Raw genomic sequence first — 21406 nt, forward strand, 5'->3', positions numbered from 1 at the left:
GGAGATGAAGCGGGCCGAGCTGCTTCAGACGCCCAGGCATGATCCTGGGGAAATGCAAGGAGGCTCGTCTCAACCCTTGAGACAGTCGAACCCCGACGTAAAAGTGGTTCGGTCTCCTCCTCGTCAAGAAGAGCCGCTACCACCCCCTCCAGTTGCTTCGAGTGCGGAAGGGGGTCCTTCCCAACCACCTGTGAGGACCCTTTCCCACGGCGCTCAGATCCTAATCCACTCACTGGAGAAGAATTGCACGGTTCGAGAGAACCCGGGTTTTTCTAAGGTCTTGGGTCCTCCATCTGCCTTCGGGAGGATCGGGATAGGCTATCCCCGAACAGCCTCAATAACATCTTGACCCAAACTATGAGCCTAAACGTGGAGAGCTTTGTGAACCAATACATTGTCCGAGAAAAGGCTCACCGCTTGAGGCAAGAGGTCGAAAAGGTGGGTCAGGAAGCCGCTTCCCTCCAGTCTCAACTTTCATCCGCCCAAAACTACATATCTGAAATTGAGGGGCGGATGAAATTCTACGAGGATAAGCTGGCCGAACAAGCCCATGTTCTTGAAGAGGTTCGGGCGCTTCGAGCCGCTAATGTCGCTCGCCTCACTGAGGAGCTTAAAGCAAAAGAAGAAGAGCGTGTGACGAGGAGGTGCTTATGTGAACGCCCATGGGGATCTCTTAGCCGAGCTCAGGAAGCGATATCCCGAGGAGGACTTCTCTTGGATGGTAGATCTGGCTCCCCAGGACGATGGTGAGGATAGTGAGGAGGAGGCTGAGGGTGAGAGAGGAAGCGAACAAAATGTAGATCAGGCTGGGGGTGATCCTCCAGCCGAATGACTTGTATAAACTTGAAATGAAATGAAAGCTCCCTTTTTGTTCAATGTTTGGATGTGATCAGAAAGTCTCTAAGTTACATAAGCACTTGATTGTCTGAGCATATTAGAACAACAACTAAAAGTGATTATTAGTCTAAGTGTAAGAGGTCAGAAAACACTATAAGCTTGAGATCGGCTGGGAACCAACGCTAAACGGGACTTAATTAAAATTGAAAATTTGACTTGAACACTTAAGATCGGAATCATCATTAAACCGGATCGGAACCTTAACTTTATTATTCCCAAACTTTTAAAAGAGAGATCGGCAATAAGACTGGTGACATAAAGGTCTAGTGTTGGTTCAATTTTGTTTGACAAGAGAGATCGAAAATGTAACTGACTAGTCAGGAGACTTGGCAATTGGTTTGAGAGATCAGTGAGGCTTTAAATGATATGGGGACTTAGTATTGATTCGATTCCTTTTGAGGAGAGATCGGAAATGTGATTGACTGATTAGGAGACTTGATTCAGGGGATCGGTTTCAAAGTTTATTGATTTCGGGGATCGGCCAAAATATGGTGTCGACAAAGGTTATTTACCAAATTTTATTATTGCTTTGAATAGAATCCATGATGGTTTTACAAGTCCTATGCAAATGAAATTAGTAAACTTGTATTGTAGTATTCTTAGCTCTTTATAGATTATTCTTTAAAATAGTTGTTATGTTACCTCTAGATTGAGCATATACTATACATGTGTTCTAAGTGCCTCAATGACATAATTATACTCATGTTCAATTTCAAATCAAGTTGATTATGCACATTTGCTTAACTACCATATAACCACCTTAATGGTGTCACTTTTTGTGCTCAAATCCATGGTGGTAAGCCTTTGGATAATGCCATAATTTTTGTGTGTTTTTCCTTCTAGAGTGCATTTTGATGATGCCAAAAGGGGGAGATATATAGCTAGTGGATGAATTAGCTAAGTGGATAAACAATTCCAAATTTTAAGCTTTAAACATGATATATAAATGATGATTTAGTGGGATACATGTTTTGGGTATACTTATGTGATGCTTCTTGGTAATCCTTTGACACATATTCTGAATTGTTTTTGATATAAAAATAACTTTGCATCATCATTCACCTAGGACTCATGACATTGCATTCATTGAGTCCAAGCCTCTCTTATGTGCTCTTCAAATTCTATTTAGTAAGGCACAAACTGTTTTTGAAAGGGAGAGTACATTAAGGGGGAGAATTTCTGAAAAACACACACTTGACTTGTGCTTAATTTTTCTCATCCACTAATTCTTTATCATCATCAAAAAGGGAGAGATTATTGGACCTAGGTGTCTTAACCCATATTTTGATGATAATAAACAATTAATGTGCTACTAATATACTTTGGAAGTGTTTGTGTTGTGTTTGTAGGCTATAGATGCAAAATTGCCAAATTGCTTCAAATCAAGATTAAGGAAGAGCAACATAAGAACATAAGGAAGCAAACATTTATGGGAACCTACAATGTAACTTTTATTTATTTTATATCTTGTAAATCCCATTTTGTTAATTATGTTGGCTCAAGTCTAGTTGGTATTAAGAATATCTTGTTCAACTTAATTTTCACCTAATTTTTTATCAAGGGAAAATTAAATAATTTTTCAAAAATGAAAAATTAATTTTGAAAAGCATTTTAGTTGCAAAATACATTGAATTAGCTTTCCAATTGTTCAAACGGTTCAAAAATCTGAGTTCGGATAAAAAATTTATGAGTTTTTTAAACTCTTAATTTCTTAGTGTCTTTACTTATAACTTTTTCTTGACCAAGGGGGACTAAAATAAAATTTTCACATTTGATAAATGCAAATTTGTTTTTGAAAGTGCTTTCATTGAAAATTTTATGAAATTAGCTTTCCAACGGTTCAAATGGATCAAAAATCCAAGTTCCGATCAAAAAGTTATGTCTTTCCGAAGTCGAAGTGTCCTTTTGACACTTTCTGTCTAGAGAGCACTTTGGCAACTAAAAGTGGGAACTTTGGCTGCCAAAGTTTACTCTTTAAATCATGGTTTTTGAGCGTTAAAAGTCATTTTTTCTAGAGAGTACTCCGACAGCCGAAAGTGGGAACTTCTGCAGCCAAAAGTGACTTTTCAAAAGCTATTTCTTTTTTGCACTTCAACCTTTAGTAGCCAAAGTAAATAACTCTGGCAACTGAACTTGGGTTTTACAACTCAATAAAATAGAGCTTTGGGTAGTTGAACGGCTAGTTTTGCATTTAATGCATCCCCAATGGCTATTTTCTTGCAAAAATTATAAATAGGCACTATTTATTACTGGAAACAAGTTTTGACAATAATAATCTTTTGGAAATTTATTGTGTTCTAAAGATTTTCTTCATTCTCTCTCTCTAGAACTTGAGCTACCATAGTTAATGTTGAGAACTTGATATTTGAGTTTTGAGAGTTTATTCAAGGTTATTGTGAGCACTTAATGTAATTTTGAGTGTGATAGAGCTTTAAATAGCTCTTGAGTGTAAAGAGATTTATAAAAGAGCAAGGGTTTGCTTTTGTGGTGATTGTAAGGTACTTATTCTTACCCAAAGAAGAATTTTAGTGGAGTTAACTCTCAAGGAGGGCCTTAAGGAGAGGACGTAGGCTTGGGATAGTCGAAACTCTATAAATCTCTTGTGTTATCATTCTTCCTTTTCTCTTCTTTGTGTTTAAATTTCTTTTAATCTTTAATTTTGCAATTAGAACCTAATTTAGCCCCCCTCTTGGGTTGCTACAAGGGACAATAGTAAGCATCTTCTTGCTTAACACAGGTTTTGAAATGGACTTGGGCCTGTACACACCTTGGGTTTATGCATAGGCTTAGGTTCATCTCAACTACCATTAGAACTTATGGTTTGAACTGTAAGGTTATAAATCCAGTACAACAAAAATCTACGGAGTACCTAGGGCTGAAATCTATGGCTCATAAGCTTCATCGGGTAGGAAAAGAGTCACCCATGCGAGAGCTTGTCCATTACACACAACGGCCGGAGCTGTGGCTCTTTTATATACTCGAAGGTACGGGTATGGGGTGCTAGGATTCACCATTTCATCATAGCTCGAGTAGAATTATGGTCTCCTTGGCTAGTACTAATGGGGCTAAAAAGGATAAGGGTGATCCGTGTGATAGTGTAGTGCAATGCAAAAAGTTTAACAGAGGAATAATATTAGAGTAATAGAAACATGTTGGAGTAACTATCCATTTAGTCCCTAGTGGAGTCGCCAAACTGTAGGAGCCGAGGCGTGAGGCGAAATATCATCCACTAAAATTATATAAAATGCACCAAGTAATGCCCAGGAAAGATGGTGGAGTCACAATGGTCTCACTTAAGTACAACCTCCTTAGACAACATTTTCTAGACATGCACTTCATACAATCCTAATAGAATCAAATCATTAGTAAGTACCATCTTCCCATAACACTACCACGATACTAAGGATTTATGCCACGAAGGCATAGATAAACAAGAATCGCCACCCAGGTAAAAACCACGACATATTTAGTGTTTCTTCCGAGGGTAATAGATGGCAACTTACTCCTTGCAGAGTTTCCACAACCGTCATTACCATAACCCAATGTCTAGATTCGGGATAATGGGTATGTAAGGGGAAGGTGTTAGGCACCCCTTACGCCTGGTCTAACCTCATTAATTCGAGTGTCAACCCTCTACTAATGTTTCTAGAAGTCTTATTTATTATTCCTTTATTAAACTTTATCTTAAAAATGCAATTCAAATCCTACACACGCAAGTAATTCACAAAAGGGTTGTTGTTTACAAATAATTTTTATGCACAAGTAATTCATATCTATGGGGTTGCTAATTATTTAAATGATATTTACCAGAATACTAAAATTAATTTATTATTGATAATTTAATTTACAAACAAATTCAATTTCAAATAACCCTAAATTTCTATTTTACCTAATTAATTACCAAGTTACCATAAGGATAATTAAACTAAATTAATTATGTACATGAGTAATTTATTCTAATATCACATAAGGCCTAGAAAATCAGAACCTAATAAAGATTTCTAACATGTAAATTTATTTTACAATTACCAAGTATTAAATTAAATTTATTTTACATGCCAAGGTTAGTTTAATTTACAAACAAGATTAATTTTAATTTATAAAGTATTTATTTAAATTAATTATATGCAAAAGTCAATTAAATTAAAACAAAGTTAATTTTAATTTACCAAATAAAAACCTATTATTACTACAATTTTATGCCAATGGTTATTCTAGGAATTTAGGATTACTTACTTGTTAGTAATTGTAATTGTCATTGGGGCAAGCTACCCTTAAAAAAGGGTCTTCTCTTCTAGTATGGCAATGATATCCCTGACTTACTCTCATTTAGCTCCATATAAGCTCCATGTAAATGCCCTCTTTGCTACTTACCTTAAAGTTACGTACCAATTTTGTTTGTAATAAAAATAAAGAAACTAAAAAATAAAGAACTAAAGAAAATAAGAAAATACTAATAACAATTCATATTTGATTTTAACTCTAGTCTACTAAGGCGTTAAAATTTCTAATTAGTTATAACTACTTAAGGGTCCAGGTCTTTTAACATGATCCAAACACTTCTTGGATTAAGAGAACTCAAAAAAATAAATCAAATATCAATTAGAACTCAAGAACACACAAGAACATACATAAATATATAATTCTCAGATTCTGGCAGATTGATAGTAGGAAGAAATTTAATTTTTGAAAAATACTTATACATGCCTAAAAATCATGAAAAAAATTACAGAAGATAGCCAAAACATCATATAACATCATAAAATTTATAGATTAAACAAAACCTTAGCCAAATAATCTACACAAATCGTAAATTTTCCTGATGATAGAATTGCACTATTTTTTTGTAAAATTCATAACTCACAAACCATAACAGATATGAATGCGAAACTAATTGGAAAAGATTCACAAGATTTCAAACTTAATTTTAGATACCATATTTGCACAAAAATATTAAGAAACAAGGGAGATATGGGCTCCACAAATCGGGTATCCTGCAAATTGGATTTTACAGGAACACTAACTTCAAATAGCCATAACTTACAAAATATTAAAGCTTTTTTAGCAATTCTTGAGCCTAAAATTAATAGAATTTCATGTGCAATATAAATATACTTTTTTAAAATTTTTTTACAGATTCAAAAAATAAAGAAAAATAATAAAAATATGAGAGATAGAAAACTAAACATGTGCAGAGTTGTGTATCCCCTCAAACTAAACATGATTACATGATTTATATCAACATACAAAATAAATTAGAAACAAGAAACATATAATTAAATATTACATGGCATAGATCTTGAAAAGAAAAATAAAAGAACTAACCTTCAAGAAATATTGCAAGAAAGAAAGAAGAACTAAAAGAAATTTTGACAATTTCTCTCTTTAAAAATTTTTCCTTTATTTTTTATTATTCTTCTCCTCCTTCCCACACATTTTTTTTTTCAATAGGGTATTTATAGGGTTTTGGAAGAGAGGTGTGATAGGGTTTAGAGTCCTAGGGTGATAAAGTTCAGATAACTCAAACAACTAGGATTGCAGAATTTGGGTGAGACTGCGATACGAATGAAGAGTTTCAACCAATAGGAAGAGAGGGGAAGGGGAAGGCACCAATAGGGAGTGAGGAAGAGGTGTGGTAGGGTTTGAAGTCCTAGTGTGATAAGGTTCAGATAACTTAAACAACTGTGATTGAAGAATTTGGGTGAGATTGGGATAAGAGTGAGGTATTCCAACCAATAGGAAGATAGGGAAAGGGGGTGGTACCAATAGGGAGTAAGGAAAAGAGTGGGGCCAAAGTGGGAGAGAGAGTTTGCATGGGAGAGGGATAGAGAAAAAGATATTTTCTTATTTTAATTTTCAAAAAGTAAATTAAATAGATCCTATTTAAAATTCCTTAGTAGGCTTTTTTAGGCCCATAGGGCCCAATTAAACTTAATTAGGTACATTTAAAAACTACCCATATTAAATCTAAATAAAATAAAATTTTATTTAAATTTAATTAAATTCACTTCCCAAAAAAAACATATTATTTTTTTTTTCAAGATAATGCCACGGAATTAATAATTCAACTCCATGCCTCCAATTACATTTTACAGTCATATAATTTTTCATCATCAGGTTTTCCACAACCTCAATGCACATACTCATCACAAAATAAGGGTCTACACAGCTGCTTTTATGGACCTAATGAACACAATTTTTAGGCCATATCTAGATCAATTTATTGTGGTTTTCATTGATGATATTTTGGTGTATTCGAAGAATGCAGAGGAGCATGACAAGCACCTGAGAATTGTGCTGCAGACTTTGAGGGAGAAATAGCTGTATGTCTAACTTTCTAAATGTGAATTTTGGCAGAACGAAATTGCCTTTTTGGGTCATATTGTATCAGCATAGGGTGTAACATTCCTAATTTTTAAATTATTATCATTATTTTTTTTTTATTCTAACCCTGGTATTGTGGACTTCGCGTATGTACTTTCATTTCGTGGAAATTCGATCGTCGCCCAGATCTGTAATTTTGGGCCGAGCAGATAAGCTGCAGGAACCATTTCAGAACCAGGTCAAGATTAGAGGCTACCCCACCATTTTCAGACGTTCTGGACACGTTCTAGTTGTCAGATTTGGCATAGGTAAACTCGAACTCTACATTACTCAATTTTTGCCTTGTACTGGGTTAGAGTAAAATTTATAAAATATTCGTAGATGATAAGAAAATTACGATTCCTATTGCAATAGTCTTATAATATTGTTAAGGACCGCGGGGTAGGTTTATAGAATTTTCAAAGTTAGTTTGGATAATTTTAAAAAATATTAGTTTTGAAGTCTTATAATTGAGTTGTCTGATGGTGTGATTATTGCCTCGTTTGGAGGGCCTAAGAGGAGCCATATAATGATGATGAGATATGGATTGAGTTTAGAAGTGTTATTTGAACCGTTTTATAGGTTGGATAAGTCCTAGGTATACTCCTCTGCTGAATTTTCGGCACGACTTAGGACATCTTTGGTCTTTTCTTAGTTTGTATTGAGTCAAATGTATTAAATAATTGTAATAAAATTGACAGGTGAGCTGAGATAACCTTCCTCCTCCGCCTAGCCGCCACAGTGACTTCGGTTAAGTCTGTGAGTAAAATATTAATTTTAATTGTAATTTCGATATTATTATATGTTCAAGTATGTCCATGCATCACTTATAAATATGTATCTATGTAGTTAAACACTAGGCACATTTTATATTGCATTCATAATTGTTAAAGTGCCATAGATGTTATTTGTGGTAATTTGGAGCAGTTTGTGTGCGTGGCGTATGTGTGGTATGGTATTGGATATGGACAGGACGGGTAGACACGGATTGAGAGACATTCACTGGGACTCTGCATTTGGTTTATTAAGCAAAAGTCCTGCTTGAGAGACACTCGCTGGCAGAGGTTGGATTAAGAGGGCTGTATAAGGGATCAGCTCCCATATATGTATTGTTTGATAGTAATGGGTGTGTGAGTGCTCCAAATTGCCTTTTTGCTGTTATGATATGAAAATTATGACGATATTGCATTTCACTCCACATGGTGCATTAGCTTTAGATAGCTATAGAGATTATGGTTAAAATTGATATTTTACTCTCTGAGTCGAACGCTCACTCCTGTTCATCTATTTTTCCAAGCTATAGGAGGATTATTTGTTGTGGCTAACCTGCTCTTCTTCTTCGCAGGTCCATTAATAGTATTTAATGTATTTTGTACAATTGAGTTAAATTTTAGACTCCGCATGTGTTAGAAGCACTTATTTTTATTTTGGGCCTGTATTATAAAAGTTATGTTGGACCTGTAAAATTATTAACTGTATGCATGATGGGATTGGATGAGGGAGCTGAGCTCCTATTTGAGTTATGACATTTTGATTATGTTAAGGGCAAGCTGAGCTCCCTATTTTATTATATATTGTGTTTATAGGTCTGGCGAGTCAAAAACTCTCTTTTGAATGGTCCATTTTATTGTCGGACTCTGTCTAGTTGAATTCTCACTGAAAGAGTCATATGTGTCTAAAATAAGAGTTATGGAGATGAGAATGTTAAGGTGGATGAGTTGCCATACTAGACTAGATAAAATCCATAATGAGAGTATTAGAGAAAAAGTATGAGTAGTGCCAATTGAGGATAAGTTGAGAGAAGGGAGATTGAGGTGGTTTGGTCATGTGAAGCATAGACATACGGAGGCTTCAATTAGACAAGTAGAGCACATTAGGTTAGAGGATAGAAATAAAAGAATGGGTAGACCTAAACTGATTTGAAGAAAAGTAGTACAATATAACTTAGAAGTATTGCACATTTCCGAAGATTTAACTCAAAATCATTTAGAGTGGAGTAAAAGAATCCATATAGCCGACCCCAAATTTTTGGGATAAAGACTTAGTTAAGTTGTAGAGTACATTTAATACTATAAATACATGTTATTTAATTATTTTACTAGAGAATTTATTTTTATGCATATTATAATTGAAAATTAATAAAAAAAATTGATATTTGTTCATCTTCCCTTTCTGAATATTTCTTGTGTTTGCATGACATATACATTGAAGGTGCCAACAGAATACTTGTCCTTCACTTAAACCACCAACAAAACACAAAATAACCAAACTTGTTGTCCTGCAACACAAATCTGCAACTTCAATTTCCAAATTAAGGGTTAGGATATGAACGTTTGAACTATGCCTTGTTGCTTTGATTAAGAAAAAAATAAAAAAATAAAAAAAGAAAGAAAGAAAAACCTATGCCTTGTTGAGTAAAGGGACCAAGCTCATTGAGTAAGGAAGCACAGTAGGACAAAACATGGAATTCGTACCAAACTTTGAAATGTCACAGACTTCATCCATCTTACACCTCTCAATGTGATATAAGTAGATAGTGTTTGATACCCTCAACAATAGGACCCCATCTTTGAAGGCTAAGGGATCCATCCATGGGTTACCAGTCAGCCGCTGCTTCACTCTCTCCTGTAAGTTGTAGAAAAACTGACCATGTTCCTGTTCCATCGCCGCAAGAGTTTTGCAGTGCTTCATTGACCATTTGCAGTCAAAATAATCCTCAAGAAACCACACATGAAGTCCTTCTTCGGAGATCATTATATAATGTAAGCAGCCTTTAGAGTCTCAATGCAAGACTCAGGTACACTATTGAGTTCCATAGCAGGAAGTGGTGCTGAAATCAACCAAGCGAACTCGTTTTCAACATTAAATGTGAGGATCTGATCACCATCAGTAAGCCAGTGTAAGATCCCTCCAATGAAAACACCTTTGTTCTTGTACAAATTGCTGTTGCACCAACAAATCTCCTTTGATAGTTTCCAGCTCCTAGTCTTTGAAGAATATATTTCAAATGAGAAGTAGAATTCTTCCTGCTCAGTCTCTGATTGTGAAACGCTAACCAGTTTGAAATTTGCTGAATTGTCTGAAAAATCCTGAAAGGGATCAAATGCCAGAGCAATGCTTTTTTCTTTGTCAGGTTCAGCCCAGTCTAGTTTAATCCATTCCTTGTTCAAGGGGTTGCAGACAAAGATAGCTGGCTGCTCAAAAGGAAAGCAACTTCGACAACAAAATAGCCCATTGCAGGATGTTAAGAGAACAACATCCTGAGGGAGGAAATCAAAGACTTTTTTGTGCAATTCAGCTCCTTCCCATTTCATAGGAATGTAGTTGATAATTACAATGTCATCCTGGCACCACTGGAACCTCTGCTGGAAGAAGAAACCTGATAGTGGTTGTATTCTTTGTGACTGAACTTGGATAAAGGAAGGATCGGTTACCAGTTGGTGCCAGCCTTTTGAAACAAACTTCAACTCAACCAAATCCTTTGTTGGTAATCGGGAGAGCACATCAAAAGGAATGTCAGTGTTCAAGTTCCCAAACTTATCCATTTCCTAATGCAGAAAACAAAACAAAATGATGAGACATTGCATGTTCGTTCATAACTCATCAATAATTTATGCAAATTATGTTAAATTATACTTCTTCATTGATTAGGGACTAAAGGAACCAACAATCAGATAGAGAGACCTTGAAATGTATTTATTACTCGGTTTGTTAACAATTTCATTTTCTTTCCATGCTAGCAAACACAAAGTCTTCTTTCTGAATTCTATGCAGGGAAACATCTAGTCAGCTTGTGGATGGAAGATTCCAGACTGTGGTAGTATGTATAGTATATATCTTATAGAGAATTGGGAAATCTCAAAAGCCACAACATATCAGCAGATGTTGGCGTGAGACGGTAACCCAAATAGAACTCTCTTATTTACTTGACAAATTTGGCTAAACAGATTACTCAAAATCCTTTTTAATGATCCTTGAATTAAATTTCCCTCATCCCTTTTCACTAAAAACAAAAAAAGAAAGAAAAGAAAAGAAAAAGACACTCATTGATTTTCTTCTTCATGGGATGAAGAATGGTTAAAGATGAGTATAGAAGGTCCATAAGATGCAGTGAGAGGGTTGAGTGGCAAAGCCTTTGTGAAAAGTACTATCTCTGTGTAGCTTGTCTATCCAAAATCCTGCCCTGTTTGGCAGCTAAGAAAGAAAACAATAGAAAAGGAAAAATCATCTTATTTTCTTGTACCTAAAACAGAGTATATATTGGATGACTGCATTTATTATTTTTCACATTTGATGCAATAAAAACACAAAAGGAAATTAGAGTTTTTATAGTAATTTTATTTTTCGCTTAAAAATTATCATCAAATAAATCGTTGAAGTTAGTAATGATAGAAGAAACCAAAAGAAATACAAAATCCTAAAGAAACCCAGAAAGGGAGATAGACAAACTTTAAATATTCAAATTAAAATAGTAGGCTTCTATTCATTTTCCTAAATGCTTTTCATTTTCTTGCCAATCAAACAGGGCTTAAACTCACTAATGCTTCTAAACCAGTTTTTAAAAAATGGGATATCAGTGAATCACCATTGAAAGAAAACCGCATGGTATACATAAGAAAAATACATAAGAAAAATACCATAACAATCAAAAGAAAAACCAAGCAGAACTGTGTTTTCTCACGGTTTCTTGCCAAGCACGTAGCAGAGACACCAGCACCACCATGCACCAAGCTATTCTCACTTTCTTTGCTCTCCCTATCCCTATATAGGAAGCGATAGTGAAAAAGAAAGATCTCTCTCTGTCTAACGTAACAAAATGTGCATTCTGTAGCGCCAGTAGGTTAGCAGTAGCTCAGCATGTAGGCAGGTACTGGGAGACGGTACAGATGCCAAAAGGTCTCACTTGGGTGTATCGAGGTTCAATATTACGATACTTCAAATAATCTGATCAACGGCTGTGATGGGAGGGACTTGATGCTCTAAGCTAGCACCCAAAACACGGGGATTACACCGAGGACTTCTTTGCACCAAGGAGAGAGAGGGAGAGAGTGCACGCGCATTGAGGGGCGTGACAAAAAATAGAAACGTGGCTTGTTGTCGGGAAGTGGCTAGGATGTTTTAAGCCCAGGGAAAAAGTGATGCTAGTCTATTTTGATTATAATCCAAAAATTGAACCGTTTTAATTAAGTTTCTTTTTTTATTTAAATAATATACTTTAATTATTATTTTTCAGAAATTTTAATTTTTAATTCAATCAAAAGTATTTAGCTGATTGAAATGAGTTACTATTAGGAATAGCTTTCATTAATTATTGGTAGATTCATTAATCATATAAATTTTTAATCTATTTTGTGATATTACTCACTCGTCTATAGTGTAGTCGAGCAATATATGTCACACTCGGTATAGAAGCATCAATCTTATTTTACTTTATTTTTTTAATAATTTTATTCTTATTATATTTTAATATCAATTATTTTTCTATGAAAAAATCAGCGAAATTTCTCCTATTTTATTTTTGTTTGATATATTTTACTATTCACTTACTTGAAATTGTTCAATAATATTCTACAATAAAAATCACATCAATTATTCTCATAATCATCTCATATTTCATTAATCATCTATATATTTCAATTTTGTCTTCAAACCCATACAATCTCATTCATACTCAAATTACATAAGCAAAATTTTCAAATTTCATTAATTTACATGCTTTACAAAATAATTACATAATTTCATAATTTACATGATATATAAATTACTTACGTATGAAAAAACTACTTTATTAATTTACATCACATTCCTATTAATTATATTTTCATAATCTACATTATAATACTATAACTAAGCATTTTATACAACATACAAATTATAACCTATATGGGCTCTATCTATATGCATTGCTGAGGAGGTGACAACTTTGAATACTCTACAGATCAGAACTCTAAAATCTCTGTTTAATATTCGTTGACTTTACCTTCAGTATCTGCGCGAGGAAACAAATCCATCGTGCTAAGCATAGCTGCTTAGTGGTGCAATAATATAATAAAGAAAATAATATACAAATAAAGATAAATATAAAATAAAATTCGGATTATTAAGATTTATTTATACTTCACATGCGATTTCTAAACTTTAATATGTTTTATCCTAATTTAGTCTTCTTTGGAAGTGTTTTTTTCGCAAATAGACAGTAATAATGTACAATAGAAAAATAATCTAAAAATAATAAATTTATGCTTATATTATTATGTAAGTCACATTTACAATATTTATTTATGTTATAATTTCCTTTGCTAATATTTTAGCATTTTCTCAATACTTTCTAGGTTGTTTCAGATTATTTCATAATAAGTAAATTTTAATATCAGTCCAGTTCATTTCGATTCTTTTTAATAAATAACTATTCTAATTTATTTTAGATCATCTTACTCATTTATTTTATTCAATTTCTAATATTTTTAATTGCTAATATTCTTAACTTATTTCAATAAATTTCACTGTCCAAGTAACCTATGACAGCTGACTAAACTAGATAACGAGTCGTTGGCACTGGACACCGCGGTGCCTCAGGCCGTCATACCATGGGACGCGTAAACTCAGTATGTCAACCACGTATGCAGTTAGTATGGCTAAAAAGCCATAATAACATATGAGTATGGCTAAAAGCCATGATAACAAGTAATCGGACATAAAAGCCATGAGTGCAAGTATAAAGCCATGAATACAAGCATAAAGCCTTATGCAGTACTTCTAAAACAATATTCTATTGGCATGTCAATCTATCCAATTTGACATATATGTCTAGGCAATACAAGGGCACATAATATCATTATTTTATTAAATACTCCGATTCTAATTTATAGCATTTTAACTTTTATTCATAGCAAAAGCATAATGTGACACCCCTTACCCGTCTATAGTGTAGCCGAGCAAGTTATGCCACTCAGTGTGCCGAAGCACCAATTTATGTTTCTATTTACAATTTATCCCTTTTTAATTCATTTATTTACAATTTTGATAAATCTGAATTTTCTACAAATTTTATAGAAAATCCGGTGAGTCTTGTGATAAATTGGAAAAAGCAGTTCTTCGAACTGTTTAAAAACACTTCTAATATAATTTCCAAATCCAAACTCCATTATTCACATTCAAGTCAATCTCAAAATCTCAAACTCAAATCACAACATTATTTTCAAAACTTTTTTGTTCACTTCATCACCAGAAGCTCATTCATAAATATTTCTCAACAATTCATTTATCAACACACATTATACAGAAAATTTCAATAACATGAAATTTCATATATTTACATCATTACATAATTACAAGAGTTTATATTTACAACCCAAAACTAATACAAAATGCCAAAATACAAAATGCTCCCAAAATCCTATGTCCTACCATATGCACTGCAGGTGTGAGGTGACTCGGGACTCCGGATGCAAATCTGAAGGCTCACCGTCGATGTCTCTTTGGGCTCACCCGGCTAGGTCTCCGATTACTGCGCGTGGCAAAGCGATGCTAAGCAATTCTGCTTAGTGGTGACAATATAAAATAAAATAAAATAGAATAAAATAATTATGCAGAATGTATGATTTCATTTTTTGGTAGACTTAATTTCTGGTATTATTTGTAGTATTATTCACTTAAAATTTGATAAGATTTATTATCATTGCCCGAGTAACCCATATTAGTTGGTGGATTTGGATAAATGGGTAAAATAGCCTTTGAGTACTAAGTACCTCGGACCATCACATCATCGGTCTGCTGTGTCTCCCGATTGTGCAAGCGACTAATAATTTGTAATAATTATCGGGGTTAAAACCCAAGTGTAATAGTTCAAATAACATAGCCAAAGGCTATTATGTCACAAAATGGCATGGGAGCCATGAAACACAAAATGGCATGAAGCCATATGCAGTACTACTAACAGAACCCTATTGGCATGCCAAGCTATCCAAACCAATCTTGTTAGGTATACTAGGGCATTTTACACTTTTGAGTTTTACAATTTTTGAATTTCAAGTTTTGGTGTTACTATTCACTTCATTAGTCAACTAAAATGTTGACTTTTGCATAGATAATAGATACATTGATTTTAATACTCCCAACATACCATATTTTGCATTTAAAATTTATTAGTATTGGTTGCCAATACCATTTTTAAGCTTAATGTTAATTAAGCAGAATTTTCAGTTTTCATGCTTCATCTTTACTGTTCAATTGGTCATTTTTACAGTGGGAATTTGGCAAAATGATCAACATAACAGTTGTTCCTTATTTTGTCTAGTTGAATTTCTTTTTTTGAATCACTCCATTTGGAGTTTTTTAGCTTAAGTTATGGTCCAAAAACCACAACTGGCCGGATTAAAATTTTTCTGGACTGACCATATCTGCGGTGCAGTGAATAGTGACTGCAACTCACTTGTTGGATACGTTCTGATCATAATTTGAGTTAGGTTCCTTCATGAAAGTTGTTGGTCTATATCTCAGCTTATTGCTGGTAAAATTTTAGGTCAATTGGACCTTTCTACATTGAGTTATGGCCAAATGAAATTGTTTATTTGGTCATTCTGCAGAAACAGACTGCAGGTCACCCGGATTAAGGCAAGCTTTTGGTCCACTTGGTTTGGTTTTATGGGCATGGTTTCTTCACCAAAGTTGTGTCATTATGTGTCTAGTTTCATGTCTAATTGTCTTTGCACCAATTGAACCTCTACAATTCAAGTTATGGCTGCCCAAACCTGCTGGACTCATGTCCAGTCTGCAGTCACCTAGAGCGACCACACTAAACAAATCCATCAATAAACACACTTCATTTTTTATTCAAACCAAACCAAATGGTCACTAATTGACCATTAAAACCTACTTCCATCATCACATGGTCAAAGTCCCATTTTTCCACCCCAAACCCTAACTCAAACATTACCCCACATGCATTTTCACTTCATTTCATCAATCCACTTAGTAAATACATGTTGTGGATAGCCATGATAGTCTTTTAATTTCATTAAACTCAACAAAATCAAACCCTAACCATGGCTACCAAAAATCTAGGGTTTACATACAAATGGTATTCAATAATTTTTTTTTCTTTGTAATTTATACTCATTCAAAGTCCTTAACATGAATTTAAAGTAAAATTCATGGTTAGGTCACTAACCTCAAAGGAGTGAGATTTTTCCACTTGCTAAAGCTCTTGTTTTCCTCTTCTTTTTGCTCCCAAAAGAATCACCAAGGTGTAAGAGCAAGTTTTTATGTTGAGAAGTTTAAGTTTTAATGGATGAAAACCCAAGAAATCAAGCTTGGTAAAGCTTTGGTTATAGAGGGCAAAGGGGCCGGCATGAAGAAGAAGGAGAGAGGAGCTTCACAAATTTTTGGACTTCTTTTTCTTTCTTTTTCTGCCAATTAAGTCTTTTTAAATACCTTGGTGACATGTGTCAACACTTGATTGGGTTGGAGACTTTTAATGACATCCTTATGATGTCATAATTTTAATTTCTTTCATTTTTCCATCCTTTTCTTGTCCAATTAATTTCAATTAAATTTTTAACAACATTTAATCATATTTTATGTTATATAAATTATTTTTTTAACTGGACAAGTTGGCCCAAAAATCATCTCTAAAGACGAAATGACCAAAAAGCCCTCCGTTTGGCTTAACGGGCCAAAATTATCTGTACCGATTAAAAAATTTTTGTAAGTATTTTCTTGGCATTCTAATGCCATAAGAACCTCAATGACCCTTCTCTAGAGTCCCAAAAATTATTTTATAATTTTTCATAAATTTTTTTCTTATTAATATTTGAGTTAATTTTTGGTTCCTTACTTTAATTTAAATATTTTTCCGAACGTTCTAGGTATGGACCGACAGTCAGTCCACTTGATGGCTATGCGGATTAGCTAAAATGAGGATGTTACAACTCTTCCCCTCTAATAAAAATTTCGTCCTCGAAATTTACCTGATGCAAACAGTTGAGGAAATTGTTGCCTGATTATCTCTTCATTTTCCCAAGTTGCCTCTTGAGTGTTGTGGTGCCTCCAAAGCACTTTCACTGGTGGAATTTGTTTATTTCTCAGTTCCTTCACTTCCCGAGCTAGGATTTGTATAGGTTCTTCTGTGTATGTCAAGTCCGGTTGGATTTCAATCTCTTCCATGGAAATGACATGTGAAGGGTCTGAGCGATATCTTCTTGGCATGGAAACATGGAATACATTATGAATTTTATCCAGTTTTGGTGGTCAAGCTAGCTGATAGGCCACTGGTCCCACACGTTCAATGACTTCATATGGGCCAATGAACCTAGGGCTTAACTTACCCTTTCTTCCAAATCTCAGTACTTTCTTCCATGGTGAGACTTTGAGAAACACTTTATCACCAACTACATACTCTATCTCTTTTCTCTTCAGGTTGGCATAAGACTTTTGTCTATCTGAGGCAACCTTCAAGTTAGCTTTTATTATCTTCACTTTCTCCTCAGTCTGTTTCACCAGGTCTGGTCCTACCAGCTTATCTTCGCCCAATTCAGTCCAACACACTGGGGTTCTACATTTCCTCCCATACAGTACTTCATACGGAGCCATTTGAATGCTAGCTTGGTAGCTATTTTTATATCACAGTGCGGTGGGAGGTATCTATCCCAACTCCCCTCAAACTTTATGACACAACTCCTTAGCATATCTTCCAGGATCTATCACATAATTCACATTGTTACTATCATTTCAATTTATTAACTATAAAAATTCAATTAGTTCTTTGGTTTACCTGGATTACTCGTTCTGACTGTCCATCCATCTGGGGATGAAAAGCCGTGCTAAAACGGAGTTGTGTGCCCAAGGCTTCTTGCAACTTTTTCCAGAATCTCGATGTAAATCTTGGGTCTCGGTCAGATATGATGGAAAGTGGGATTCCATGTAGTCTAACTATCTCAGCGATATGCAATTACGCTAGCTTCTCCGATGAGTAATTAGTCTAAGCGGCGAGAAAATGTCTTTGACCGTCAATCTATCCACTATCACCCATACTGCATCATGCTTCCTTTGGGTGAGAGGTAGACCACTAACAAAATCTATAGTGACCCGGTCCCATTTCCATTCAGGTATGCTTATAGCCTATAGCAATCCTGATGGAACTTGATGTTCTGCTTTAACTTGCTGACATGTCAAACACTTAGTCACATAGTCAACTATATCCCTCTTCATACTTGGCCACCAATAATGAGGCTTCAAATTATTATACATTTTTGTGCTCCCCGGGTGCATAGCATAAACACTAGTGTGTGCTTCTTTCAAAATACTAGTCTTCAGTTCCCCATCATCTAGTACACACACTCTTCCTCTGTAGTACAGACACCCATCTGCTTTCACCTCATATTCAGTTTCCTTTCCCTCAGGAATTTTTCCCACAATGGCCATTAGTTTTTCATCTGCCCTCTGCCCATCTTGTATCTGCTGTAGCAGGGTTGGCCTCACTTGTAACTCAGCCAAAATAGCTCCATCTTGAGCTAAGGACAGACAGGCATTTAGTGATCTTAAAGCTGTGATGGACTTCCTGCTCAAAGCATCAACAACTACATTTGCCTTTCTAGGATGATAATCTATCACACAATCATAGTCCTTGAGGAACTCAATCCATCGCCTCTGTCTAAGATTGAGCTCCTTCTGGGTTGGCAAATATTTTAGACTCTTGTGGTCTGTATAGATGTAGCATTTTTCACCATATAAATATTGCCTCCATATCTTGGTCACGAAGATAATTCTTTGCTAACTCTAGGTCATGAGTAGGATAGTTACATTCATGTGGCCTTAATTGCTGGAAGCATAGGCGACTACTTTCCCCTCTTGCATCAATACACCCTAGCCCATTATGTGAGGCATCACTTTGTAGACCACAAAGTCTTTTCACGACCTTGTTTGTGTTAACACTAGTGCTTCACAACATAGCCTTTAGCCTTTCAAAAGCGGCTTGGCACTTGTCATTCGACCAAATTTCACATTCTTGTTCAACAACTTGGTCATTGGAGGCGGTATAAGAAAACCCCTTTACAAATCTTCTGTAGTATCCAGTTAGCCCTAAGAAACTTCTGACCTCAGTTGTATTTCTGGAAGGCTTCCATTCCATCACTGCTTCTATCTTTTTGGGATCCACTCTAATCCCCTCAGCTAATACTATGTGTCCAAGAAAAGAGATCTCACTCATCCAGAAGTCACACTTGGACAACTTAGCATACAGCTTCTTTTCTCACAGGGTTTGCAGAATAATCCTCAAATGTTCATCATGTTCTTCCCTGGTCTTGGAATACACCAGAATATCATCAATAAAGACCACTACAAACCGATCTAAGTATGGATGGAAGATACAATTCATAAGGTCCATAAATGCTGCTGGTGCATTTGTTAACCCAAACGGCATCATTAAAAATTCATAGTGCCCATATCGAGTTCTGAATGCAGTTTTTGACACATCTGCATCCTTTACCCTCAATTGATGATACCACGATGCGAGATCAATTTTTTAAAATACACCGGCTCCCTTCAACTGATCAAATAGATCGTCAATTCTGGGCAATGGATATTTATTCTTCACAGTTACTTTGTTCAATTGCCGGTAATCAATACACAATCTCAAGGTTCCATCCTTCTTTTTCACAAACAGCACCGGAGCTCCCCATGGTGACACACTGGGGCGTATGAACCCCTTATCAAGCAACTCTTGCAACTGAGTTTTCAACTCCCTCAATTCAGTGGGTGCCATCCGATAAGGAGCAATAGAAATGGGTGCTGTACCCGGCATTACCTCAATAGCAAACTCGACTTCCCTTTCTGGTGGTAAACCAGGCAACTCTTCAGGAAATACATCTGGGAAGTCTTTTACTGTGGGTATATTACACAGATTTTGCTTAGCTTGCCTAGTATCAACCACGTGTGCTAGGTAAGCTTCACAGCCTTTTCTCATCAATCTTCTTGCAACCATGGCTGATATAACATTGGACAGGAAATCTGTCCTTTCACCCACAACAGTAATCTCATTACCCTCAGAAGTTTTCAGAGAAATCCTCTTCAATTTACAATCAACTATTGCCTGATGACGTAGACAACCAGTCCATACCCAAAATCACGTCAAACTCGTGGAAGGACAATTCAATTAGGTCTACCAAGAATTCATACCCCTGAATCCTCAACGAGCAACCTTTATACACTTTATTCACTACCACACTGTGGCCTAGTGGATTTGTGACCAGAATGTCTTTATCACTCTCCTCAACTGGAACTCCCCTCTCTATGGGTAGTTTGATGCAAATGTAGGAATGAGTGGATCCAGGATCCACCAATGCATGTATAGAAGTGTTGTAGAGGGAAAACGTACCCCTGATGACATCTGGGGCATCTTGCTCCTCCTGAGCTCTGATGGCATAGGCCCTGGCAGGTATTCTAGTGTCTGGCCTCTCAGCTGACTCGGATGCAGGCCTCAGTGATGGACCAGCTGCCTCAAGTTTATCGGGCTTCCTACCCCTTTGTGGTGCAGGAGCAGGTTTGTCAATTTGTGTTGGAGCAACTGTAGTAGTCCTCTTCTGACAATTCTTGATCTGGTGTTCTCTCGATCCACACTGTAAGCATGCACCGGTCACTCGCCAACATTCCCCCTTATGCCACTTCTAGCAGTACTGACAAGCAGAAGATGCAGGGGCTGGTCCCCTAAACACCGTCCCTGGAGAGCTACCCATTGATGGTGTGGACTGGCCTCTCCTAGGTGTAAACTGTGGTCTGGGCCCCTGAGACTAGCCTTGACCCTGTGGTGGTCCTGAACTCTGAGCAGGAGGACCCTTACTCTTCTTACTGGGAGCAGAAAATGCACTGGACTGACTCGGACCCCTCTTCTGCTGTCTTTCCCTTCTATTTTGTTCATTGATTCTGACCCTTTCCACCTTTGATTCAGCATCTACTAGCTTAGCAAAATCAGTGATCTCCAATGCTATGATCATGACTTTGATGTTGTCATTGAGCCCTTCTTCAAACCTTCTGCACCTCTCTGCCTCTGTAGGGACTATCTCCCTCCCATACCGGCTCAGTTTGACAAACTCACGCTCATACTCAGCCACTGACAACTGTCTCTATCTCAAACTGATAAATTCCCTTCTTT

At 35.9% G+C, this 21406-nt stretch overlaps 1 pseudogene; it reads right to left on the reverse strand.

The window, feature by feature from the left end:
* Positions 1 to 9650: 9650 nt before the first annotated feature.
* Positions 9651 to 12200, reverse strand: LOC131176694 (F-box protein At5g49610-like; annotated as a pseudogene).
* Between the last annotated feature and the right edge of the window lie 9206 nt (positions 12201 to 21406).

The sequence above is a fragment of the Hevea brasiliensis genome, unplaced genomic scaffold (assembly GCF_030052815.1).
Source record: "Hevea brasiliensis isolate MT/VB/25A 57/8 unplaced genomic scaffold, ASM3005281v1 Scaf224, whole genome shotgun sequence".
NCBI classification, from domain to species: Eukaryota; Viridiplantae; Streptophyta; class Magnoliopsida; order Malpighiales; family Euphorbiaceae; genus Hevea; species Hevea brasiliensis.